This window comes from Hyla sarda, chromosome 9 (assembly GCF_029499605.1).
Source record: "Hyla sarda isolate aHylSar1 chromosome 9, aHylSar1.hap1, whole genome shotgun sequence".
Classification (NCBI taxonomy): Eukaryota; Metazoa; Chordata; class Amphibia; order Anura; family Hylidae; genus Hyla; species Hyla sarda.
In genome coordinates this window covers 145,859,740-145,886,524 of record NC_079197.1, presented here as the reverse complement: position 1 = coordinate 145,886,524, position 26,785 = coordinate 145,859,740, and the positions used below count along the sequence as shown (strand labels likewise).

The window sequence follows — 26,785 nt, the reverse complement described above, 5'->3', positions numbered from 1 at the left end:
AGCATGTTCCAACTGTTGCAAAATTACATCACCCAGCATGCTCTGCATTTGAATTTTTTTTTTTTTTTACATTTTGGACTACAGGCCTACCTGTTTATCTAGTACTGTACAATATATTTCTATGGGACTTTTACATGTGTGTGTATACAGGATCTTTTTGTTTTTGTTTGTTTTTTCTACCTGACTGCAGACGCTGTTTACAAAAGGTTTTGTACGGCAAAAACCACAACCACGCTTGTGGGCATGTTAACACACATACGCACGCATGCATGCTGGTTTTGGCCTCACGGCCAGGAAACCCAATGTGAATGGAGGTTTCCCATAAGAAGCGCTGGATATCTTTGGCGCCATTTATCTTTCTCCATTATCGCATGGACCTTGCCTCCTAGCTTTAAAGGGGTACTCCAGCACTAAGACATCTTATCCCCTATCCAAAGGATAGGGGATAAGATGCCTGATCCCTGGGGTCCCGCCGCTGGGGACCCCTGTGATCTTTCACGCAGCAACCCCCTCTCATAGGCTTGCATTGAGGGGGCGAAGCCGTGACGTCACAATACTCTGGCCCCGTGTTCGCCAGTCATCAGACCTGGAGTGAACATGCTCCGGAGGCTGATGGTAACGGGTGCTGTGTGTAAGATCACGGGGGTCCCCAGCGGCAGGAACCCCGCAATCAGGCATCTTATCCCCCTTTAAGTACCCCTTTAAAGCTAGGAGGCGAGGTCCATGCGATCATGGAGGAAGATAAATGGCGCCAAAAGGTATTTACACGGTAGAATTTCTGCTTGCGGAATTCCGCCTCAAATTAAAGCCTATAGACTTCTCTATGGGATTCCGCATCTCCCATTCACACTACTGAATTTCCGCTTGCGGAATTCGGCAAGCGGAAATTCAGGAGTGTGAATGGGAGATGCGGAATCCCATAGAGAAGTCTATGGGCTCTAATTTGAGGTGGAATTCCATAAGCGGAAATTCTGCCGTGTGAATAGACCCTTAGGGTATATCCACTCTGAGGAGTAGAGAAGGAATTTACTCACGTAATTCCGTATTCAGTTCTAATTCTACATTGAATTAAAGTCCTATTGATTTTAATGGGTTTTCCGCCGCTCTCTTCACAACTAAATTTTCCACGGATGAAATTCTGACGCGGAATCGTATTCCTCCAGACGACTGAACATGTTTGTTTTTCTGTTAGAATCTACTGGTAGAAGCCCATTAAAGTCACTGGGACCTTATTCTTCCTGACAAAATGAGTTTGGAGCGGAATTGACTCAGAACTGAAGTGCGAATCAAACCCTAAAACGGCTGCATTTCATCCACAGCATTTCCTGATCCTCCTCCCCCTCCTGATTTTTGCGTCAAATTCTGCGCCAATTTGACACAAAATTCCAGGTCAGGCAGAAATAATTCCTCGTCAATTGAACAAAGCCCTTACAGGGGAGATTTATCAAAACCAGTGCGAAGGAAAAGTTGCCCAGTTGCCCATAGCAACCAATCATATCGCTTCTTTCATTTTGCAGAGGCCGTGTTAAAAATGAAAGTAGTGATCTGATTGGTTGCTATGGGCAACTGGGCAACTTTTCCTCTGGACAGGTTTTGATACATCTTCCCCTATAAGACCAAAACAAATACACCGGGAAAGGGGCGTCACTGTCTGTGGCCATGATCCAAAAAAAACTGTATCACTAAACTTTATTAACAAGTATCTGGTGGACACCTACAACAATTAGTAAAATGTCGCACAGAGCTGGCCTGTCATGGTAAACTTACACAGCGGACGTAGTCATGGCGACGACAGCCTCATTTTCACTGGGCATATGCCAAATCCCCCCCAGCAGAGCTGTGCACATAATGTCACATGATACATGTACACCCAGACACTGCCATTACCTCTCAGTGCTGCAGGTCTAGGGACAGCTCCATCTCTTCTCAGTAGTCCCGGAGCTCCAGCTCTGCAGGGTGTGAATGAGCCCCCTCAGTGACCGCACATAGGACAGGCTCCCTCTCAGCCGTCTCCCCCCGCGCAGGTGTCTCTGCTCCTTGTTTGTGTCTCTGTCGTTCCAAGAATGTCTCTTGCTGTCTAAACTCCGTTTCCGGGTCACATGTCTCTGTCTCAGGTCTCTTGCCAGGCTGCGACGCCAGAAAACAGCTGAGCCAATCAGCGCCTGCCGCGTCAGCAGCCACCATAGAGGCGAAGGAGGACCGGGGAGAGAACGTACCATAAAGAGGAGACGAGCGTCTACGCAGCGATAGAGCTCGGAGGAATAGTTCGTTTCAAGACTACAAATCCCAGAATGCATTTTTAGAGTTGTTGAGCGGCTGTCAGCTAGAGTTACATATTATTATAACTACTACCGCTACTACTATTATTATAATAATTATTGTCATAATCATAATTATTATTATTAATATTATTAACATAATAATATCATTATTATAATTAATAATAATAATAATTATTATTATTAGAGATGAGCGAACTTACAGTAAATTCGATTCGTCACAAACTTCTCTGCTCGGCAGTTGATGACTTATCCTGCGTAAATTAGTTCAGCTTTCCGGTGCTCCGGTGGGCTGGAAAAGATTGATACATTCCTAGGAGACTCTTTCCTAGAACTGTATCCACCTTTTCCAGCCCACGGGAGCACCTGAAAGCTGAACTAATTTATGCAGGATAACTCATCAACTGCCGAGCAGAGAAGTTTGTGACGAATCGAATTGAGTTCGCTCATCTCTAATTATTATTATTATTAATAACCCCATAACCTCTTAAAGGGGTACTCCACTGCCCCAGATTTCGGAACATTTATTTCCGAAAGTTGGGTGCGGGGTCGTGATGTCATAGCCACGCCCCCTCAATGAAAGTCTATGGGAGGGGGCGTACGCCCCCTCCCATAGACTTGCATTTAGGGGGCGTGGGGGGGATGTAACAAGGGGGCGTGATGTCAGGATCCCACAGCCCGCACCCAGCTTTTGAAAATAAATGTTCCAACCGCTGGGGCAGTGGAGAACTCCTTTAAGGACTAAGCCCATTTTGACCTTAACCCCTTAAAGGAGTACTCTAAACTAAATATTTTTAACGCCATTAGCTCTGATTTACAAAGTTATATAATACTCCCAATTACCTCCATTGCCTTCTGTGTACGCATCGTTGTTTTACAGCGAATCCGGAAGTGCAGCCTCCCTCACAGCATTATGACTGTCGTTCCTCAGTATGTGCGCGTCAGCGGCCATGTCTGCAACAAAACGTCATCGTTTCTCCGTTCCTCCCCTCTGTCAGCCCTCCCCAGACAGTGCGTCCATGTCCGCCCCAAGTTGAATATTCATAACGCTGTTCGCTTACTCAGCCGGCATTCGCTGGGCTGAGTAAACGCCTCTCTAACCTCCCTCCTATCATCCGGCGAGTCGCGCGCATGCGCATTCACCAGCATACAAGGACCGGACATGTGATCTTGTTCCACCAGTTTTTTTTGTTTTTTTTTAAAGCCGAGGAACGTGCTCTCGATTCACCCAAAGTGCAAGAAAAAGTGCAAACGTGTTACACTAAAAAAAACGTGCACAAAGGATGCGGTCTATCGCAAGCCCTTCTCCGATAGTAGAGAGGCCCCCCCAACAAACCTTACCCTTCGCCTCCGGACCAAAAGGTACCTGCGAGGTTCCAGGTTCGATGTCCCTTTTCGCCGAAGCTACTAGGGGACCACAAATGCTCCCGGCATCCCCCTTGGCGTTAGCCAAGGTATCTGCCCACAGAGCCGATAACGGTAGGTACTCTGCCAAAGCAGGAGTACCCGGGGTGTTTGCAGGGAGGTGCGGAACCTAATGGCCACACACACCTCCCCTAGACCACCAGGAGGGACACCCAGAAGGGCTACCGCATCCTGACAAATCCTGTGAACACACAACATGCAAAAAGTGACACAGTGAGACAAAAAGAAATAAATAAGTGAATGTGTGCAGATATACTGCCCGGACATCCGGCCGGATCTATAAAAATTTCTCTGATCCTAGCCAGAAGGCCGGGAATCAAGAGGTGAGTGCCACAAGGTGAAGAGATTATGGTGCCCGTGCTTCAACTCAGTGAGTCTATCCTCCTAGTGAACTTCGGCACCTCGGGGTCACCACTCCCCGAGGCACAAAAGTACCTCGGCTCTAGACCCTCTCAGCCTCATGGCGAGACCCGGAGGGAACAGGTCACATCGGGGCAGCCGTCGAGCTGATTCCTCAGAACCAGCCCCGGAAAGCCCTGGTACACCTGCATCCTCCATGCAGCACCCATCCCCACCAGCCCCATACCGGCGTCACAGTACACCGGCATGAAAAACTGATAAGAACAGATACTACACTTGATCTTAGCCAAAAGGCCGAGAAGCGATCTTATTCCACCAGTAATATAACAGATAGTTACGCCGCCATAACTATCTGTTATATTCACAAAGCAACCTACGCCAATATGCAGCGCAATCTCAGCTTGATTGGAGGATGTAGGGGGGGAGGAGATAGCGTAGTGGCTCTGGGTGGTGGCTAGAGACAGGGAGAGGCAAATACGAGGCAGTGAGGGGCGTTGTGAAGAATAATTTTAGGGGTGGGGAGAAAGACTGAGGGAGGGCTTGTGACCGGAATCATATGCTCTAGGAATGATGGGTAATGTCAATTATGACGTCAGTTTCAGACGTACAGTACCCGGAAGTATGCGAAATTACCGGGGGCTGTAGCTGGAGAACCGCTGGACCGATCCTGGAGATCACCACCTCTATTTTAAGGTATTTATGAACCCTATTCTATGTTGATATTTATTTGCTTATCATAGTACTCCTTTAAGGACCAGGTTTTTTTCTGTTTTTGCACTTTCATTTTTTCATCCTTAATTAAAAAAAATGCCTAACTCTTTCAATTTTGCACCTATAAATCCATATGATGGCTTATTTCTTGCGCCACCAATTCTACTTTGTAATGACATCAATCATTTTACCCAAAAATCTTCGACGAAGCGGAAAAAAAATCATTGTGCGACGAAATTGAAGAAAAAACGCCATTTTGTAACTTATGGGGGCTCCTGTTTCTACGCAGTACATTTTTGGGTAAAAATGACACCTTATCTTTATTCTGTAGGTCCATACGATTAAAATGATACCCTACTTATATAGGTTTGATTTTGTCGTACTTCTGAAAAAAATCATAACTATATGCAGGAAAATTTACACGTTTAAAATTGTCATATTCTGACCCCTATAACTTAAAATTTTTCCGCGTATGTAACCAAAAATTCACTGTTTTGGACTTTGTAATTTTTTTTTGCGTGTACGCCATTGACCGTGCGGTTTAATTAATGATATATTTTTATCATTCGGACATTTCAGCACACGGCGATACCACATGTTTATTTTTATGTACACTTTTATTTAAATGGGAAAAGGGGGGTGATTCAAACTTTTATTAGGGAAGGGGTTAAATTATATTTATCCACTTTTTTTTCACTTTTTTTGCAATGTTATAGCTCCCATAGGGGGCTATAACACTGCACACACTGATCTTTTACATTGATCAATGGTTTCTCATAGGAAACCATTGATCAATGATTCTGCCGCTTGACTGCTCATGTCTGGATCTCAGGCACTTAGCAGTCATTCGGCGATCGGACACACAGCTGTTTGGGATGCCGCGATTTCACTGCGGCAATCCCGAACAGCCCGCTGAGCTAGCCGGGGGTAGTTTAGTTTCACTTTAGATGCTGCAATCAACTTTGAACGCCATGTCTATAGGGTTAATAGCGCGCAGCACCACGATAAGTGCCGCGATCTATTAGCCACGGGTCCCGGCTGTCACGATGCCGGCTGGCAGGAGGTGGATCCTCTGTGCCAGAGAGGGATTGGCGTGGACCGTGCTAGTGGACCGGTTCTAAGTCACTACTGGTTTTCACCAGAGCCCGTCGCAAAGCGGGATGGTCTTGCTGCGGCGGTAGTGACCAGGTCGTATCCACTAGCAACGGCTCAACCTCTCTGACTGCTGAAGATAGGCGCGGTACAAGGGAGTAGACAGAAGCAAAGTCGGACGTAGCAGAAGGTCGGGGGCAGGCGGCAAGGTTCGTAGTCAGGGTGGATAGCAGAAGTTCTGGTACACAGGCTTAGGACACACAAAACGCTTTCACTAGGCACAAGGGCAACAAGATCCGGCAAGGGAGTGCAAGGGAGGAGACCAGATATAGCCAGGGAGCAGGTGGAAGCCAATTAAGCTAATTGGGCCAGGCACCAATCATTGGTGCACTGGCCCTTTAAGTCTCAGGGAGCTGGCGCGCGCGCGTCCTAGAGAGCGGAGCCGCGCGCGCCAGCACATGACAGCAGGGGACGGGAACGGGTAAGTGACCTGGGATGCGATTCGCGAGCGGGCGCGTCCCGCTGTGCGAATCGCATCCCCGACGGCCATGACAGTGCAGCGCTCCCGGTCAGCGGGACCGACCGGGGCGCTGCGGAGAGAGAGACGCCGTACGCGCTCCGGGGAGGAGCGGGGACCCGGAGCGCTAGGCGTAACACCGGCCATTGTTAGAGGCCGAGCCCGACCTGCTATGACGTGGGACCACCCCGTGGCCCCGCATTATAGAACGGGAGCGGACTCAAGGCGTACAGGTACACCCTCAGTCCTTAACAGGTTTAGGACCAGGCCAATTTTCGTTTTTTCCTATTCTTCGAAAAAACACTTTCAATTTTGCACCTACAGACCCATATAAGGGCTTGTTTTTGTGACGCCAATTGTACTTTGTAGTGACATGAATCATTTCATTAAAAAATCTACGGTAAAACATAAAAAATTTATATATTTGTGGGGTGAAAGTAAAAAAAAAAATCAAGGCCATTTTGCAATTTTGGGGGCTTCTGTTTCCACGGCACTTTTCGGTAAAAATGACACATTATCTTTATTCTGTAGGTCCATACAGTTACAAGGATACCCAATTTATGTAGGTTTTGTTTTATTTTAAATCTCAGATAATTGGGGGTGAGGTATGGATAGTGATATTTGTATAACACTTAAATCACATATAATGTCCCCTATATACAGTGGTCCCTCAACATACGATGGTAATCCGTTCCAAACGGACCATCGTTTGTTGAAACCATCGTATGTTGAGGGATCCATGCAATGTAAAGTATAGGACAGTGGTCTACAACCTGCAAACCTCCAGATGTTGCAAAACTGCAACACCCAGCATGTCCGGACAGCCGTTGGCTGTCCGGGCATGCTGGGTGTTGTAGTTTTGCAACATCTGGAGGTCCGCAGGTTGTAGACCACTGTTAGAGGAAGTTGTACTCACCTGTCCCCGCCGCTCTGGACCGTCACCGCTCGTCACCGCTGCCCTGGATGTCGCCTTCCATCGCTGTCGCCGCGTTCCCGAGGTGTCCCCGATGCTCCAGCAAGGCCTCTGCTTCCCCGGCATCCTCGCTCTCTGTCGCCGCCATCACGTCACTACGCACGCTGCTCCTATTGGATGACGGGACGGCGTGCGCAGTGACGTGATGACGATGGAGAGCGCCGACGATGCAGGGGATCCCAAAGAGGACGCGCCGGAGCCCCGAGGACAGGTAAGTGATCGTCAGCGGACCACACGGGGCACTGTAAACAGCTATCCGGTGGCAGCTGAAGCAGTCTGCGCTGCTGGATAGCCGTTTATGTGATGGCCCCGACATAAAAAAGCATCATATGTTGATGCTGCCTTCAACATGCGATGGCCTCTGAGAGGTGATCGTATGTTGAAATGATCGTATGTCGGGGCCATCGTAGGTGGGGGTGGGGGGGGGGGGTCACTGCACGCCGTGCTCTATAATCTCCTCCACAGAATTTGCACACAAGAAAAACTGGAGTCATTTAACAATTTATGAAAAAATTACACAATCTTTATTGACATGTAATTATAAAAGATAGGAGGATATCCACCCAGGAGGGGGATGACAATAAACAACAGGTATCACTCCGATATCATATAAAGTGCCTTGGTGCATAAGATAAAACAAACCTCATTGCAACAGGTAAGTAATATAATAATAGTAACTATAGTAAAATAATAATAACTATATGCACCAAAATTATTATGTTTTTAATTGTCATCTTCTGACCCCTATAAGTTGCATACAGGGCTATATGTGGGCTCATTTTTTGCACTGTGATCTGTAGTTTTTATCATTGCCATTTTTATTTTGATGGAACTTTTTGATTGTTTTTTATTAGTTTTTTATGGTATATGAAGTGATCAAAAAATGCACAGTTTTGGACTTTGATGTTTTTTTACATGTTCACCATCGACCGTGTGTTTTAACTAACATTATATTTAAATAGTTCGGACATTTACACAAGTGACGGTACCACATATGATTATGTTCATTTTTTTAAATTACATTATTTTATTTAAAAAATGGGAAAAGGGGAGTGAATCAAACTTTTATTAGGGAAGGGGTTAATTCACTTTTATTAACTTTTATTTATTTATTTTTTTATACTTTTTTATTTTTAGTCCCCGGAGGGGGCTATAACACGCAATCTGTAGATTGCATACACTGTTCAGTTCTATGTTATAGGATAGCATTGATCAGTGTTATCGGTGCTCTTCTGCTCTAGCCTGCCATCACTAGCCAGAGGACCAATCGGACGATGAGGAGGCAGGTGAGGGCCCTCCCACCGTCCACTCAGCTGATCGGGACCCGCAATTTTGCCTCGGATGTCCCGATCAGCTGACCTGAGTTAACCCACATAGTTAATCCCACACTTTAGGCACCGTGATCGACTTTGATTGCGGCATCTAAAGGGGTAATGCTCACAGCATCCGAGACCGACTGGGTTTGAAGCGTGCTCCGCTCGTGAGCACGCTTTAAAACCCGGTAACTGGACCAGGGCATACAGGACGGCATACAGGTGTGACCTTGGTCTTTAACCCCTTAATGATGCAGCTCATTTTCACCTTTTCTGCAAGTCTGACCACTGTCACTTTATATATTAATAACTCTGAGATGCTTTTACGTCTCATTCTGATTCCGAGATTTTTTTTTTCTACTTTAACATAGTGGTAAATTTCATTGTTACTTGCATCCTATCTTGGTAAAATATACCAAAATGTCATGAAAATTTTGCATTTTTCTAGCTTTGAAACTCTCTGCTTGTAAGTAAAATGGACATTCCAAATATCCATTTTTACTTTTTGAAGACATCAGAGGGCTTCAAAGTTCAGCAGCAATTTTCAAATTTTTCATGAAAATTTCAAAATCTGCATTTTTCAGGGACCAGTTCAGTTTTGAAGTGGATTTGAAGGGCTGTTAGAAATACCCCATAAATAACCCCATTATAAAAACTGCACCCCTCAAAGTATTCAAAAGGACATTCAAAAGTTTGTTAACCCTTTAGATGTTTCACAGGAATAGCAGCAAAGTGAAGGAGAAAATTCAAAATCTTCATTTTTTACCCTCGCATGTTTTTACAAGTGGTAAAAGGAGAGAAATCACCCCAAAATTTGTAACCCAATTTCGCTCGAGCAAGGAAATACCTCATATGTGGATGTAAAGTGCTCTGTGGGTGCACTAGAGGGCTCAAAAGGGAAGGAGCGACAATGGGATTATAGACAGTGAATTTTGCTGAAATGGTTTTTGGGGGCATGTCACATTTAGGAAGCCCCTATGGTGCCAGAACAGCAAAAACAAAACAAAACACATGGCATACTATTTTGGAAACTACACCCCTCAAGGAACGTAACAAGGGGTACAGTGAGCCTTAACACCCCACAGGTGTTTGACGACTTTCTGTTGAAGTTGGATGTGTAAATGAAAATGTGGTGTCCCCGTACCGCATCCTATACGGTACCTGTATATAGGTCCCATAGCCAGAGTCCCTAGGACGTTGGGGTCCTTCTTATTTAGTCCACCCCTTGTCGCCTCTCATCTAGATATCAGTTATCTTACAGTTTACTCAGGATTTATATAAATATAATAGTACAAATGTATATAAGTGGTTAATTACCTGTACGGAGCGTAGCAGGACCTGCGGGTCACGTGATCAGGTAAACTCTATGTTTTTTTGCTTAAGGACCTTTGGAGGTCCCTGTGACGTATTGTGCCCACAATTCCTTGTAACAGTGAGTGACAGATATTCGGACCAATTAAAACGGCCCTGCCCCTGCCCATATAAGGGAGTGGCGGCCATAGCTCGCTCTCTTGTTCCTGGGCTTTCATGAGAGAAGGATCTGCGCTGCTGTCATCAGCGAGTTTAGGCCTGAGCCTTGCGGCAACGGCTGATTGTAACCAAACCGTGAGTGTATCAACCCCTAAGCACTCTGCAAGATCACCGGACCATATCAGTCCCCTAAATCCGGACGGATCTTCGCAATTAACCCTAAATCTAGAGACTTATAAAACAAGTCAAGGTCCGCAACAACTGTCAGTAACTGAAGTGTATAGAGACTGTATTAATGAGACTGTTGCTGTTCATTGGATGTATCGCAAGCCTTTAAGTAAAGTTTATCCAAGTTCAAGTTCAACTATCTTGTGGACCTTCAGTCATTATTTGCATGCACCTATCGTTACTGGGAAGGGCGGCGATAGACCGGAGAATTACCTCAGCCTACTAGCCCTCAGCCTGGCATCACGAACTATAGGGTTAACCTTAACCCCTGATATACTGAAGCAATACCCTGACTGCATTACCCCTACCCCAGAGGCCTACCACAAAAACATTTTTTTTTCACAAAAATGCTGGCTTTTCCCCAAATTTATCATTTTTACAAGGGGTAATAGGAGAAAATGCCCTCCAAAATGTGTAACCTTATTTCTCCTGAGTATGGAAATACCCAATGAGTGGACGTCAAGTGCTCTGGTGCCAAACTACAATACTAGATGAAGCACCATTGAGCTTTTGGAGAGAGAATTTGGTTGGAATAGAAGTTGGGGGCCATGTGCGTTTACAAAGCCCCCATGGTGCCAGAACAGTGGACCCCCCACATGTGACCCCATTTTGTAAACTACACCCCTCACAGAATTTAATAAGGGTTGCAGTGAGCATTTACACCCCACTGGCATTTTGATAGATCTTTGGAACAGTGGGCTGTGCAAATGAAAAACTACATTTTTCATTTTCACGGACCACTGTTCCAAAAACCTGTGGGGCGTAAATTCTCACTGCACCCCTTATTACATTATGTGAGGGGTGTAGTTTCCAAAATGGGGTCACATGTTTGTGTGTGTGTGTGGGGGGGGGGTGTCCATTGTTCTGGCACAATGGGGGCTTTGTAAACGCACATGGCCGTCAATTCCAGCCAAATCCTCTCTCCAAAATCCCAATGTGCTCCTTCTCTTCTGAGCATTGTAGTTCGCCCGCAGAGCACTTTACATCCACATATGGGGTTACAAAGAAATGGGGTTACAAATTTTGGGGGGCTTTTTTTCCCCCTATTTTCCTTTGTGAAAATGAAAAAGTTAGGGTAACACCAGCATTTTAGTTAAAAAATGTTTTTTCTTAATTTTCCCATCCAACTTTAACGAAAATTCGTCAAACATCTGTGGGGTTTTAAGGCTCACTATACCCCTTGTTACGTTCTGTGAGGGGTGTAGCTTCCAAAATGGGGTCACATGTGGGTATTAATTTTTTTGCGTTTATGTCAGAACCGCTGTAAAATCAGCCACCCCTGTGCAAATCACAAATTTAGGCCTCAAATGTACATGGTGCGCTCTCACTCCTCAGCCTTGTTGTGTGTCCGCAGAGCATTTTACGCCCACATATGGGGTATTTCCGTAGAAATTGTGTTACAAATTTTGGGGGTCTTTTTTTCCTTTTACCTCTTGTGAAAATACAAAGTATGGGGAAACACCAGCATGTTAGTGTAAATTTTTTATTTTTTTACACTAACAGGCTGGTGTAGACCCCAACTTTTCCTTTTCATAAGGGGCAAAAGGAGAAAAAGGCCTTCAAAATTTGTAACGCAATTTCTCCCGAGTATGGAAGAAGTGAGAGAGCGCCATGCGCATTTGAGGACTGAATTAGGGCTTGCATAGGGGTGGACCTAGGAGTATTCTACGCCACTGATTCCCAAACAGGGTGCCTCCAGCTGTTGCTAAACTCCCTGCATGCCTGGACAGTCAGTGGCTGTCCAGAAATGCTGGGAGTTGATTTTTTGCAACAGCTGGAGGCTCCATTTTGGAAACACTGCCGTATGATACCGTTTTCATCTTTATTGTGGTGTTGGTGGGGGGGTACAGTGTAAGTGGGTTTAAATGTAGTGTTTTACCCTTTATTTTGTGGTAGTGTAGTGTTTTTAGGGTACATTCACACGTGTGGCGGGTTTATGGTGAGTTTACCGCTAGGAGTTTGCGCAAATTTTCTGCTGCAGCTTAAACTTGAAGTAGGAAACTCACTGTAAACCCGCCTGTGTAAACCCTGTACATTCACATGGTGGGGGAGGGGGCAAACCTCCAGCTGTTGCAAAACTACAACTCCCAGCATGTACTAACAGACCATGCATGCTAGGAGTTGTAGTTTTGCAACAGCTGGAGGCACACTGGTTGGAAAACCTTCCATTAGGTTCTGTTACCTAACTCAGTATTTTCCAACCAGTGTGCATCCAGCTGTTGCAAAACTACAATTCCCAGCATGTACTGATCGCCGAAGGGCATGCTGGGAGATGTAGTTATACAACAGCTGTAGGGAAGCAACTACAACACCCAGCATGGTGAGACAGCCGTTTGCTGTTCGTGCAAGCTGGGAGTTGTAGTTTTGCAAGATTTAGAGGGCCACAGTTTAGAGACCACTGCACAGTGACCTCCAAACTGTAGCCCTCCAGCTGTTTCAAAACTACAGTTCTCAGCATACCCAAACAGCTGTCTGGGCATGCTGGGAGTTGTAGTTTTGCAACATCTGGAGGGCTACAATTTAGAGACCACTGTATAGTGGTCTCCAAACTATAGCCCTCCAGATGTTGGTAGTCAACAACTCACCGGCTTCCGTAGGATCGCTGCACCAGGGAGCCGCACGTCTTCGCCGCCGATCGCCGCCTGCCGCTGGTAAGTGACCTCCGGCGCTGTTAACCGCCGATTCCCCCATTCTGCCTGGACCCCATTCTGCCTGGATTACAGTGGGTGGGCAGAGCGGGGGAACCGAACTTTAACTCCCCCCGCCCCCATCTGCTATTGGTCGTCGCTTCTGACCGACCAATAGCAGGTATAGGAGGGGTGGCACCCCTGCCACCTTACTCCTATCCCTTCAGTTGGATAGTGGGTGTCTTGGACAGCCCCGGTCCCCCTTATTTTCTGTGTCACCGCTGACCTGGATGACCCGTAATCACTGCAGATTGGTTGTCTGAATTGAGCGGCGATTTGCAGCGGGGTTTGCACGGGGTGCCTGCTGAATGATTTCAGCAGGCATCCCGGTCTGGTCCCCGCCCAGCTAGCGGTGGGAACAGAAATTTCCACGGGCGTACAGGTACGCCCTGGGTCATTAAGTACCAGGGCGTACCTGTACGCCCTGGGTCCCAAACTTTAATCTTTGTATCTGGCTGGTAGGGTATTGGACACTGGGGTGGGAGCTGGTGGTGGCATGGGATCGGCTGCCGCCCCCCAGGGGCACAATTTTCTTAGGACTTCCTGGCTCTATCACCTGAATAACCAGCCTCTTAACTTGAGCGACCAATTGTACAAATATAACACAATGTAACAAAACTTTAACCACAAGGGGGCGCTGTTTCATTAGATTTGTCTTGCTTTTGCTTTATTCATTTTCCTATAATTAGATTAGTGCAGCTTTGTTGCTGTATATTTATATATATTTTGAGACACTCTCTAACAAAGGTGTATTTGCCGAAGCGGGCATTGCAGTGGTGTCATCCGGAACCCTGCACTCTCTCTTCATTCTTTTATATAGGATTTGTACACAGTATATCATGTTTTTCTACTTTATTTTTTTTACTATATACTGGCACTTGGCACTTTATATGGTAAATTGGCACTAGCACTTTACTCTTTTGATGCACGTTGGCATTTTTTGAGTGCTATTGTGTTTAGTTATTATTCTGTATAGGAGTCTTGCAATCTTTTTATTTTACATTTTGCATGTATATTCTACTCTTTGGTACTGTTTACCATATACTATAGTGCAGGTTTTTGGTAATGTCGCACTGGTCTATGATGTATGAATTACTAAATAAATCAGAACGGGTGGCCCACTAAGGTAAACTTTTGACATCTGACATCTCTGCCCTATGTGAAAAAAAAGCCTAGCTACCTTTTTTTTTTTTTACCAATATGGCTGCTAGTCCTGGTCCTACCAAAGGTCTAACGGCCAGAAGTGACATAGACACCAATGATTATATAAATTTGGGACACTAGACGATACAGATATGTACTGGTATTACACTTGTGGGAAAGTAGCCTTAAAGGGGTACTCCGCTGCTCAGCGTTTGGAACAAAATGCTCCGAATGCTTAGATCCGGCGCCAGGAGCTTGTGACGTCATAACCCCAACCCTCACAACGTCATGCCCTGCCCCCTCAATGCAAGTCTAAAGGAGGGGCGTGACAGCCATCACGCCCCCTCCCATAGACTAGTATTGAGGGGGGCGTGGTGTGATATCATGAGGGGTGGGGCTATGATGTAACGAGCTCCTGGCACCAGCTCTAAACATTCGGAACATTCTCAGTCACCAAGTTCACCTTGGGCCCTTATATAGAGTACATTCACATTGAGAACTTTGGGCAGAAATTCAGAGTGAAGTGGTCAGTGCCAAAATCTGTTTTATGACCGTGCTGACCTGTGCCGTCCCTCTTGACGGCAATGCAGTCCGTATGAAACTTCAGTCATGAAATTGGATTTTGCTGAAAAGATGAACATGTTCATTCTTTTTGCAGAATTTCACACGGACTGCATTGCTGTCAAGAGGGACGGCACAGGTCAGCACGGTCATAAAACAGGTTGGTTTTGGCACTGACCACTTCACTCTGAATTTCTGAAGTTCTCAATGTGAATGTACAGGGTGGGTCATTTATCTGGATACACCTTAATAAAATGGGAATGGTTGGTGATATTAACTTCCTGTTTATGGCACATTAGTATATGTGAGGGGGGAAACTTTTCAAGATGGGTGGTGAACATGGTGGCCATTTTGAAGTCAGCCATTTTGAATCCAACTTTAGTTTTTTCAATAGGAAGAGGGTCATGTGACACATCAAACTTATTGGGAATTTCACAAGAAAAACAATGATGTGCTTGGTTTTAACATAACTTTATTCTTTCATGAGTTATTTACAAGTTTCTGACCACTTATAAAATGTGTTCAATGTGTTGCCCATTGTGTTGGATTGTCAATGCAATGACCAATCCACTTTCCAGGAAACTGTTCATCTAGGAATGTTAAGACCTGACACCCATAATGTGGTGGTGCACCATCTTGCTGGAAAAACTCAGGGAACGTGCCAGGTCCGAGCATTCCTAGATGAACAGTTTCCTGGAAAGTGGATTGGTCATTGTGGGACAGTTGAATGGCCCCCAAGGTCTCCCGATCTGAACCCCTTAGACTCTTATCTTTGGGGTCATCTGAAGGCAATTGTCTATGCTGTGAAGATCCGAGATGTGCAGCACCTGAAACTACGGATACTGGAAGCCTTTGCTAGCATTTCTCCTGCGGTGTATATAGTAGTATATAGCAGTGTATACGGATACTGGAAGCCTGTGCTAGCATTTCTCCTGCGGTGTATATAGTAGTATATAGCAGTGTATACGGATACTGGAAGCCTGTGCTAGCATTTCTCCTGCGGTGTATATAGTAGTATATAGCAGTGTATACGGATACTGGAAGCCTGTGCTAGCCTTTCTCCTGCGGTGTATATAGTAGTATATAGCAGTGTATATGGATACTGGAAGCCTGTGCTAGCATTTCTCCTGCGGTGTATATAGTAGTATATAGCAGTGTATACGGATACTGGAAGCCTGTGCTAGCATTTCTCCTGCGGTGTATATAGTAGTATATAGCAGTGTATACGGATACTGGAAGCCTGTGCTAGCATTTCTCCTGTGGTGTATATAGTAGTATATAGCAGTGAATACAGATACTGGAAGCCTGTGCTAGCATTTCTCCTGCGGTGTATATAGTAGTATATAGCAGTGTATACGGATACTGGAAGCCTGTGCTAGCATTTCTCCTGCGGTGTATATAGTAGTATATAGCAGTGTATACGGATACTGGAAGCCTGTGCTAGCATTTCTCCTGCGGTGTATATAGTTGTATATAGCAGTGTATACGGATACTGGAAGCCAGTGCTAGCATTTCTCCTGTGGTGTATATAGTAGTATATAGCAGTATATATGGATACTGGAAGCCTGTGCTAGCATTTCTCCTGCGGTGTATATAGTAGTATATAGCAGTGTATACAGATACTGGAAGCCTGTGCTAGCATTTCTCCTGCGGTGTATATAGTAGTATATAGCAGTATATAGAGAAGAGGGTTGCATTGACAATCCAACACAATGGGCAGCACATTGAACACATTTTATAAGTGGTCAGAAACTTGTAAATAACTCATGAAAGAATAAAGTTACGTTAAAACCAAGCACATCATTGTTTTTCTTGTGAAATTCCCAATAAGTTTGATGTGTCACATGACCCTCTTCCTATTGAAAAAACAAAAGTTGGATTAAAAATGGCCGACTTCAAAATGGCCGCCATGGTCACCTCCCATCTTGAAAAGTTACCCCCCTCACATATACTAATGTGCCACAAACAGGAAGTTACTATCCCCAACCATTCCCATTTTATTAAGGTGTATCCATAGAAATGGCCTACCCAGTACTCTATTTAAGGGCCCAAGGTCAGCTTGGTGACTAAGAATATCAGGGAGGAGGCCAGGGATTTGTCAGCCCTTCCCTGCGTTGATCCCAGATCTGCCTGCAGTCGGTGATCTGGTGTTATGTGAGCAGTTACCGCTGCAGCCGATCAGGGACCTCCAGGGTAATGCTCTGTATGAAGTGTCACATCACTGCCGAGTCTGCTGATTGGCTGCGGCAGTCACATGACACCAAAGCGCCGTCCTAAGACATCAGATTCTAAACACTGGAGGGAGAATGGGGGATCAGCGTGGGAATGGAGGGGAGGTAATTAAAAAAAAGTTTTTATTTTTTTATTTTTTAGATGAGAGGACACACAGGTGGAAGTTGAGGGGACAGTAGTAACTGAGACACAGAATGGGGGATGAGGGGACATTAATGAATATAACACACGAGGAAGATGTTGGGACAGTAATGACTATGACACACAGTAGAGATGAGGGGACACTAATGACTGATCAAATGACACTACATAATATCCCCTTGCATGACGTAACAATGCGTAATGTGCTGCATCCTGAAATCCTAACTTTTTTTCTGGCTACTAGATTTATAACAAATTTGTCAAGTTCTGCCCTAAATATAATGGTGAATCTGCATTTTATTTGTATCTTCTTGTTTGAAATTGTCGCCCCCTGAGGAAGCTTTGTGAGCGAAACATATGTTGGGGTCTGTACACGTATTGGTAAAGCTTGTATGTATGTAATGGACACCGGGACTTGTTAATCACTGTCTAATACTTGCAGTCTGATTTATATGCACTAAGCACCTTATTGTTACTGATTAGACTGCTATGATCTTTAGGATACTATGATTGTTTATATGACATATACTTGTTCTTGTGTCCCTTTGTTGTAATAATACTGTCACCCTGCCTATCCCAGTAGTGTACTCCCAGTTAAGATTTATATTTAATGCCAATTGATGTACAGTGGTCCCTCAGCATACAATGGTAATCCGTTCCAAATGGACCATCGTTTGTTGAAACCATTGTATGTTGAGGGATCCGTGCAATGTAAAGTATAGGACAGTGGTCTGCAACCTGCGGACTTCCAGATGTTGCAAAACTACAACACCCAGCATGCCCGGACAGCCAACGGCTGTCCGGGCATGCTGGGAGTTGTAGTTTTGCAACATCTGGAGGTCCGCAGGTTGAAAACCACTGGTATTGGAGGTTGTACTCACCTGTCCCCACCGCTCTGGACCGTCACCGCTCGTCACCGCTGCCCTGGATGTTGCCTTCCATCGCTGTCGCCGGGTCCCCGGGGTGTCCCCGATGCTCCGGCAAGGCCTCTGCTTCCCCGGCATCCTCGCTCTCCGTCGCAGTCATCACGTTGCTACGCATGCCGCTCCTATTGGATGACGGGACGGCGTGCCCAGCGACGTGATGACGACGATGGAGAGCGCCGACGATGCAGGGGATCCCGAAGAGGACGCGCCGGAGCCCCGAGGACAGGTAAGTGATCGTCAGCGGACCACACGTCGCACCGTAGACGGCTATCCGGTGGCAGCTGAAGTAGTCTGCGCTGCCGGATAGCCGTTTATGCGATGGCCCCGACATACAAAAGCATCGTATGTTGATGCTGCCTTCAACATGCGATGGCCTCTGAGAGGCCATTGTATGTTGAAATGATCGTTATGTTGGGGCCATTGTAGGTCGGGGGGTCACTGTATTTGCTATGTATTTTTAACTTATTTCTGTACTTTGGATTAATGAAGATTAATATGCGTTATTGTAATTTTTGGTGTTAGTCTTTGAATTTGGAGTTACTTTGTTTGAAATTGTCTTTCACACTGCTGAGCACTACAGAGCTTTAAAGGGGTGGTGGTCCAGGTATTAAAAATGTATGCTGCACTGGGATCCACTGCCATCTCCATGATGGGGCTTGTCTCTTATATCTGAGCGCTCTGGCCCCCACCTTCTCGGCAGTGATGCCCTGCTTAGGCTATCACCTGCAGCATTGTCCTGCCACAGTCGTTGATTGGCAGAGCGGCTAGTCACTGCAAAGCCCAGTTTGTCTCACAAGGTGGGGGCCAGAGTGCTCAGAGGTAAGAGATCGGCTCCCTTCTGGAGATAGCGGGGGGTCCCAGTGGTCAAAACCACTGCAATCATCGTATGGATAGGGAATACATTTTAAATAACTGGTCAACCCCATTAATGATGTATAGTAAAAGGGCTTTAATATCCATTTGGGGTCTTTGCCAAGTTCTAATGGTGAAAACACTCGATCAGTTTGAAAACTGAAGTGATGCAGTTATAAACAGCAACACAACCTGATTATGTGGTTTCACCCTAAGAAAGATGCTCCAAAATGCCTATGGCATGAGGAATACAATTTTTCACTAAAACAGTCTAGTCAGATGGAGAATGGCCCACTTTGAAGACCCATTAAATGAGTTGTCTGGCATTTTTAGTTCTCCCTTTTTTTAAGGACGCGAGTGGGTAAAACTAAGCATTACTCACCTCTCCCTATCCCCCACCACTGCTCTTCTGACGCTTATTAGGACCCGCTGGTCACACTTCCTGGTTCACTCTTGACGCACTAAAAATGTCAGCTCAGCACTCGTTGGCCACAGTAGTGACCCACCTTAGCTTGTGATTGGCTGAGCGGCTCTTTTCAGCCATTTACTGTGTGTCATGACAAGATCAGGGAGTAGTGATCAGCAAGGGAAGTGTCTCGGACTTCATTGGCAGGGGAAGGTGACGCTTCAAGAAAAACGAAAATGCAAGACAACCTCTTTGATAACAGCTCATGTTCCTACTTACATTTAGTGTTGCTCGCGAATATTCGCAATTCGAATTTTATTCGCGAATATCGCATATTCGCGAATTAGCGAATATTCGCGAATATAGCGCTATATATTCGTAATTACGAATATTAGTTTTTTTTTTGTATTTTTTTTTTTTTTTTTCACAGTACACATCACAGTGATCATCCCTGTCTGCTTCCAGCTTATGTGGTGTAAGAAGGCTCTAATACTACTGTGTGAGACTGGTGTGCGAATTTTCGCATATACGAAAATTTGCATATGCGTATTTTCGCTTATGCTAATTTTTATATATGCAAATTTTCGCATATGACAATTTTCGCACACGCGAATATTCGCATATACGAAAATAAAACGGAAATATTACGACTGCGAATATTCGCGAATATGACGAATATTCGTCCATATATTCGCGAATATTCGCGAATTCGAATATGGCCTATGCTGCTCAACACTACTTACAATAACATTCTTCTGTTTCATCACAATGTATAAGAGGGAAGGCAGCAAGGATCTACGTGATTTACCAGGTACCATCAAGGGGTTGGGCTGTTAACCATTGTGTATGGAAGGTGTTAGGAAGACAGACACAGGCAAGTTGTCACAGGTTAGCCTCTTTATTGGGGTCCGCATGGCAGGCTTGCTGGTACTTACAAGTGAGGCACAATTTGTAAAGGGAACTTGTCACATTGAAAGTGCATTACCATCTGCAGGCATCATGTTATAAAGCAGGATGAGCTGAGCAGATCGAGATATAGTTTTATGAGGAAAGTTCCAGGATAACTTGTTATTTATTTATATAAATGTCTGTTCATTCTGGGCCAAGTACAGTACAGTGACCCTCCCGACCTACGATGGCCCCGACATACGATCATTTCAGCATACGATCACTCTCAGAGGCCATCACATGGTGAAGGCAGCATCAACATACGATGCTTTTGTATGTCGGGGACCATCGCATAAACGGCTATCCTGCAGCGCAGACTGCTTCAGCTGCCACCGGATAGCCGTTTACAGTGCCCCGTGTGGTCCGCTGACGATCACTTACCTGTCCTCGGGGCTCCGGCGCGTCCTCTTCGGGATCCCCTGCATCGTCGGCGCTCTCCATCGTCATCATCACGTCGCTGCGCACGCCGTCCAGTCATCCAATAGGAGCGGCGTGCGTAACAACGTGATGGCGGCGACGGAGAGCGAGGATGCCGGGGAAGCAGAGGCCTTACCGGGGACACGCCGGGAACGCGGCGACAGCGATGGAAGGCGACATCCAGGGCAGCGGTGAGGGTCCGGAGCGGCGGGGACACGTGAGTACAACTTCCTGTACCAGTGGTCTTCAACCTGCGGACCTCCAGATGTTGCAAAACTACAACTCCCAGCATGCCCGGACAGCCGTTGGCTGTCCGGGCATGCTGGGTGTTGTAGTTTTGCAACATCTGGAGGTCCGCAGGTTGTAGACCACTTTCCTATACTTTACATTGCATGGATCCCTCAACATATGATGGTTTCAACAAACGATGGTCGGTTTGGAACGGATTACCATCGTACGTTGAGGGACCACTGTATATTGTTTTTAAACAGCATTTTGTGATATGCTTTACAGTGAGCCCCAAGGCACAATAGACTGGATGCACTTCTGTGAGAGTTTTCTAGTCATGCTCTGTAACCTGTACAGATATCATTGTGCAGGGAGGGGGAGAAGGGGAGCTCTGACCATCTATTGGGAATGGCCTGATCCTGTCTTATCTATACTGGTTTCATCACTTTGCACCTGTCTTTGACGATAAAGAGGAGACTGCTAAAGAATTATCTTTACAAAAAAACAAGTGTCTGTTTATTATTAGGCTTAGTGGTCAGAATGAAAACTGCAAGATTTTGAGATTATTATAAATTATAGATAACAAAATTAGAAAAGAAACCACCCAAAAAAAAAAAAAAACAATAAGCAATTTTCTGATGATATGCATTTATTTTTTTGTTAAAAATAGATCTGAGTAACATCTATATATTTTAAACATAAATTTGGATCCATAAACAGTATATATTCTTGCGCTCAGAATATATACTGTTTATAACTTGCTTATATATGGTAAATAGGGAACCATATTTTTCCTGTTTCAGTAGGGCATCACTCACCTTGACAAGCGCTGTTTAGATACATATAGTGCTATAAATTTGGATCCACTTTTGAGCCCATATTCGAGACCTGATCACAGGTTTTACAGCATTATAGGGATCTATGATATTGAATGAAGTCCATAGACCTGATTGGTTGGCCCAGGGTTTGTAGCCATAATTTAGGCACAAAACTGCATCTGTATTACAACCTTGTAAAACTGCATTAAAGCACAGTAACTTATTCTATACCTGTAAACATAGTTGCGGAAATAATAGTGGAAGATATATCGAAACCTGCGCAGAGGAAAAGTGGCGCAGTTGCCCATAGCAACCAATCAGATAACTGTCACGATGCCGGCTGGCAGGAGGTGGATCCTCTGTGCCAGAGAGGGATTGGCGTGGACCGTGCTAGTGGACCGGTTCTAAGTCACTACTGGTTTTCACCAGAGCCCGCCGCAAAGCGGGATGGTCTTGCTGCGGCGGTAGTGACCAGGTCGTATCCACTAGCAACGGCTCAACCTCTCTGACTGCTGAAGATAGACGTGGTACAAGGGAGTAGACAGAAGCAAGGTCGGACGTAGCAGAAGGTCGGGGGCAGGCGGCAAGGTACGTAGTCAGGGTGGATAGCAGAAGTTCTGGTACACAGGCTTTGGACACACAAAACGCTTTCACTAGGCACAAGGGCAACAAGATCCGGCAGGGAAGTGCAGGGACAGAGAGCAGATAAAGGCTGGGAGCAGGAGGAAGCCAATTAAGCTAATTGGGCCAGGCACCAATCATTGGTGCACTGGCCCTTTAAGTCTCAGGGAGCTGGCGCGCGCGCGCCCTAGAGAGCGGAGCCGCGCGCGCCAGCACATGACAGCAGGGGACCGGGACGGGTAAGTGACCTGGGATGCGATTCGCGAGCGGGCGCGTCCCGCTGTGCGAATCGCATCCCCGACGGCCATGACAGTGCAGCGCTCCCGGTCAGCGGGACCGACCGGGGCGCTGCGGAGAGAGAGACGCCGTAAGCGCTCCGGGGAGGAGCGGGGACCCGGAGCGCTAGGCGTAACAGTACCCCCCCCCTTAGGTCTCCCCTTCTCTTTGCCCGGTAACTGCCTCCCCTGGGATGAGGAGACCGGGAAAGAATGGAGGGTTTCCACAAGGGCAGGCAGTACAGCAGGAGTGGGAATGGGGAGGGAGGGCAGAGGGCGAGGCCTGGCACGGGGCAGTGTGACACCAGGACGGGGGCCATGGGGAGGCACCGAGGCTTGCCTGACTGGACTGGGAGGGAGGGAGAGGCACTTCTTATGGCAGGGCGGCAGACCGGTTACAGGGGGAACCACAGGGTCACGGCAGGGAGTACTGGGAACCGGTTTAAGGCAGTCCTTGAAGCAAGAGGTACCCCAGCTCTTGATCTCCCCTGTGGACCAATCCAGGGTTGGGGAATGGTGTTGAAGCCAGGGTAGTCCAAGGAGAATTTCGGAAGTGCAATTGGAGAGGACCAAAAACTCAATTTTTTCGTGATGATTTCCGATGCACATTAGGAGGGGCTCCGTGCGGTAACGCACGGTGCAATCCAACCTGGCTCCGTTGACCGCGGAAATGTGGAGTGGCTTGACAAGACGGGTCACCGGGACGCGGAATTTATTCACCAAGGACTCCCGAATAAAATTCCCAGAGGCACCAGAGTCCAGGCAGGCCACGGCTGAGAGGGAAGAGCTGGCTGAAGTAGAAATCCGTACAGGCACCGTGAGACGTGGAGAAGCCGACTTAGCATCAAGAGACGCCACACCCACGAGAGCTGGGTGCGAGCGTGCGTTTCCCAGACGTGGAGGACGGATAGGGCAATCCACCAAAAAATGTTCGGTACTGGCACAGTACAGACAAAGATTCTCTTCCTTACGGCGATTCCTCTCTTCCAGGGTCAGGCGAGACCGATCCACTTGCATGGCCTCCTCGGCGGGAGGCCTAGGCGCAGATTGCAATGGAGACTGTGGGAGAGGTGTCCAGAGATCTAAGTCTTTTTCCTGGCGGAGCTCTTGATGCCTCTCAGAAAAACGCATGTCAATGCGAGTGGCTAGATGAATGAGTTCATGCAGGTTAGCAGGAGTTTCTCGTGCGGCCAGAACATCTTTAATGTTGCTGGATAGGCCTTTTTTAAAGGTCGCGCAGAGGGCCTCATTATTCCAGGATAGTTCAGAAGCAAGAGTACGGAATTGTATGGCGTACTCGCCAACGGAAGAATTACCCTGGACCAGGTTCAGCAGGGCAGTCTCAGCAGAAGAGGCTCGGGCAGGTTCCTCAAAGACACTTCGAATTTCCGAGAAGAAGGAGTGTACAGAGGCAGTGACGGGGTCATTGCGGTCCCAGAGCGGTGTGGCCCATGACAGGGCTTTTCCAGACAGAAGGCTGACTACGAAAGCCACCTTAGACCTTTCAGTAGGAAACTGGTCCGACATCATCTCCAAGTGCAGGGAACATTGCGAAAGAAAGCCACGGCAAAACTTAGAGTCCCCATTAAATTTGTCCGGCAAGGACAGGCGGAGGCTAGGAGTGGCCACTCGCTGCGGAAGAGGTGCAGGAGCTGGCGGAGGAGATGATTGCTGCTGAAGTTGCGACTGAAGTTGGTGCACAATGGTGGACACTTCCGACAGCTGGTGGGTTAGATGGGCGATCTGCCGGGATTGCTGGGCGACCACCGTGGTGATATCAGAGATATAAGGCAGAGGGACCTCAGCGGGATCCATGGCCGGATCTACTGTCACGATGCCGGCTGGCAGGAGGTGGATCCTCTGTGCCAGAGAGGGATTGGCGTGGACCGTGCTAGTGGACCGGTTCTAAGTCACTACTGGTTTTCACCAGAGCCCGCCGCAAAGCGGGATGGTCTTGCTGCGGCGGTAGTGACCAGGTCGTATCCACTAGCAACGGCTCAACCTCTCTGACTGCTGAAGATAGACGCGGTACAAGGGAGTAGACAGAAGCAAGGTCGGACGTAGCAGAAGGTCGGGGGCAGGCGGCAAGGTACGTAGTCAGGGTGGATAGCAGAAGTTCTGGTACACAGGCTTTGGACACACAAAACGCTTTCACTAGGCACAAGGGCAACAAGATCCGGCAGGGAAGTGCAGGGACAGAGAGCAGATAAAGGCTGGGAGCAGGAGGAAGCCAATTAAGCTAATTGGGCCAGGCACCAATCATTGGTGCACTGGCCCTTTAAGTCTCAGGGAGCTGGCGCGCGCGCGCCCTAGAGAGCGGAGCCGCGCGCGCCAGCACATGACAGCAGGGGACCGGGACGGGTAAGTGACCTGGGATGCGATTCGCGAGCGGGCGCGTCCCGCTGTGCGAATCGCATCCCCGACGGCCATGACAGTGCAGCGCTCCCGGTCAGCGGGACCGACCGGGGCGCTGCGGAGAGAGAGACGCCGTAAGCGCTCCGTGGAGGAGCGGGGACCCGGAGCGCTAGGCGTAACAATAACTTCTTTCATTTTTCAGAAACCTTTTTAAGAATTAAAGGAGCAATCTGGTTACTATGGAAAACTGGACAACTTTTCCTCTACACAGGTCTTGATAAATCTCCCCCATAGGTTAAAGGAGTACTACGGAACTAAGACATCTTATCCCCTATCCAAAGGATAGGGGATAAGATGCCTGATCGCGGGTGTCCCGCTGCTGGGGACCCCTGTGATCTTGCACGCAGCACCCCGTTACAATCAGTCCCCGGAGCTTGTTCTCTCCGGGTCTGATTACTGGCGATCACAGGGGCGGAGCATTTTGACATCATGCTCCGCCCCCTCAATGAAAGCCTATGGGAGGGGGCGTGACAGCTGTCACGCCCCCTCCATAGGCTTGCATTGAGGGGGAGGATCGTGACGTCACACCGGGGCGGAGCCGTGACGTCACAATGCTCCGGCCCCGTGATCGCCAGTAATCAGACCCGGAGTGAACACGGGTGCTGCATGCAAGATCACGGGGGTCCCACGCGGAGGGACCCCGCAATCAGGCATCTTATCCCTTATCCTTTGGATAGGGGATAAGTTGTCTTAGCGCCGGAGTACCCCTTTAATTCATGGTGTTTTGACTTTATAGCACCAGGCCAAGAAACACACTGGCGAAGGGCTTACATTTCTATAGAGTAGACCTAAACATCCAGAAGTCCAAGTCTCCTAAAGAAAAAGTAAATAAGGAAATGAAAAGAGATACCTTAGTACTAAAATAAATAATAGACTCAATAATCTGCAAACACCACACATAATGCTGAATATTTCTCTAAACACCACACATAATGCTGAATATTTATTTACACTACTTCTATATTATAAAAATTGTCTGCTGTGGAGAAACTCTTTTTGTTGTAAAAGTTCACAGATGATAAAATGTAAACAGCTGGAGAACCTGCAGTAAATCCTCAATTCCCTTTACCGCATGACCTCAAATAAAAGGGTTTCCCAAAACTTAAATACTTTTTTTTCTCAACTTATCAGGCCATGTTCACACAATCGAAATTGGGCAAAAATATTGGCAGACATTCCGCACATTTTCTTGATTCAGCACTAGGACCGCTCAGAAATGTGCTATCTTCATAGACGGCAATGCATCTCTGAGTGGAATACGCAGAAATATTGATCGATTCAACAATTGAATGATTCAATGTTTCTGCGGATGCCAGAATCAGAATTTCCACGGCAGAGTCATCTGTCACGGAAATTACATTGTGTGCATAATGCAGCAGAATCCCATTGAATTCATAGGACTCTGCTGCAGAGGAATTTCCGAGCAGTTCACCACATGAATATAGCCTGAGGCCCCTTTCCTGCTCTTTTTTTTTACTTTTATTCACACTGAAAAACACAGCTCAATAATATCTTGTGTATATAAAACAGACTTGCAGTAGTGCTGGGCAGTATGCTGTTTCATACCGAATACCGGTGTGTTTTTTCTTTACAATATGAATTTTTCACATTCCGCAATACCGTTTCCATAGCAACCAACTCCAATGCTTGATGGCGTAGAGAAACGTCCGTCCGCACAGCGTCTCTGGGAAGTGTAGTCCGAGCCGCACTGAACTTACTGTGAGGAGCTGGGAGGGGACTACAACTT

At 46.8% G+C, this 26,785-nt stretch overlaps 1 protein-coding gene, 1 long non-coding RNA gene and 1 pseudogene across 3 annotated transcripts in view; 1 reads left to right on the top strand and 2 right to left on the bottom strand.

Moving 5' to 3' along the window:
- PPP1R37 (protein phosphatase 1 regulatory subunit 37) overlaps window positions 1-2,112 on the bottom strand; it is a 69,944-nt gene extending 67,832 nt beyond the window's left edge. For both annotated transcript variants that reach the window (XM_056539231.1, XM_056539232.1), the window contains exon 1: window positions 1,888-2,112. The gene's annotated coding sequence lies outside the window, so the exon portion shown is untranslated. The remainder of the gene's footprint in view (window positions 1-1,887) is intronic.
- A 106-nt stretch (window positions 2,113-2,218) lies between these two features.
- LOC130290959 (uncharacterized) overlaps window positions 2,219-26,785 on the top strand; it is a 26,667-nt gene continuing 2,100 nt past the window's right edge. The window contains exons 1-2 of the long non-coding RNA XR_008847748.1: window positions 2,219-2,264; window positions 4,661-4,757. This is a non-coding gene — a long non-coding RNA (uncharacterized LOC130290959). The remainder of the gene's footprint in view (window positions 2,265-4,660; window positions 4,758-26,785) is intronic.
- Window positions 4,261-4,370, bottom strand: LOC130292098 (U2 spliceosomal RNA; annotated as a pseudogene).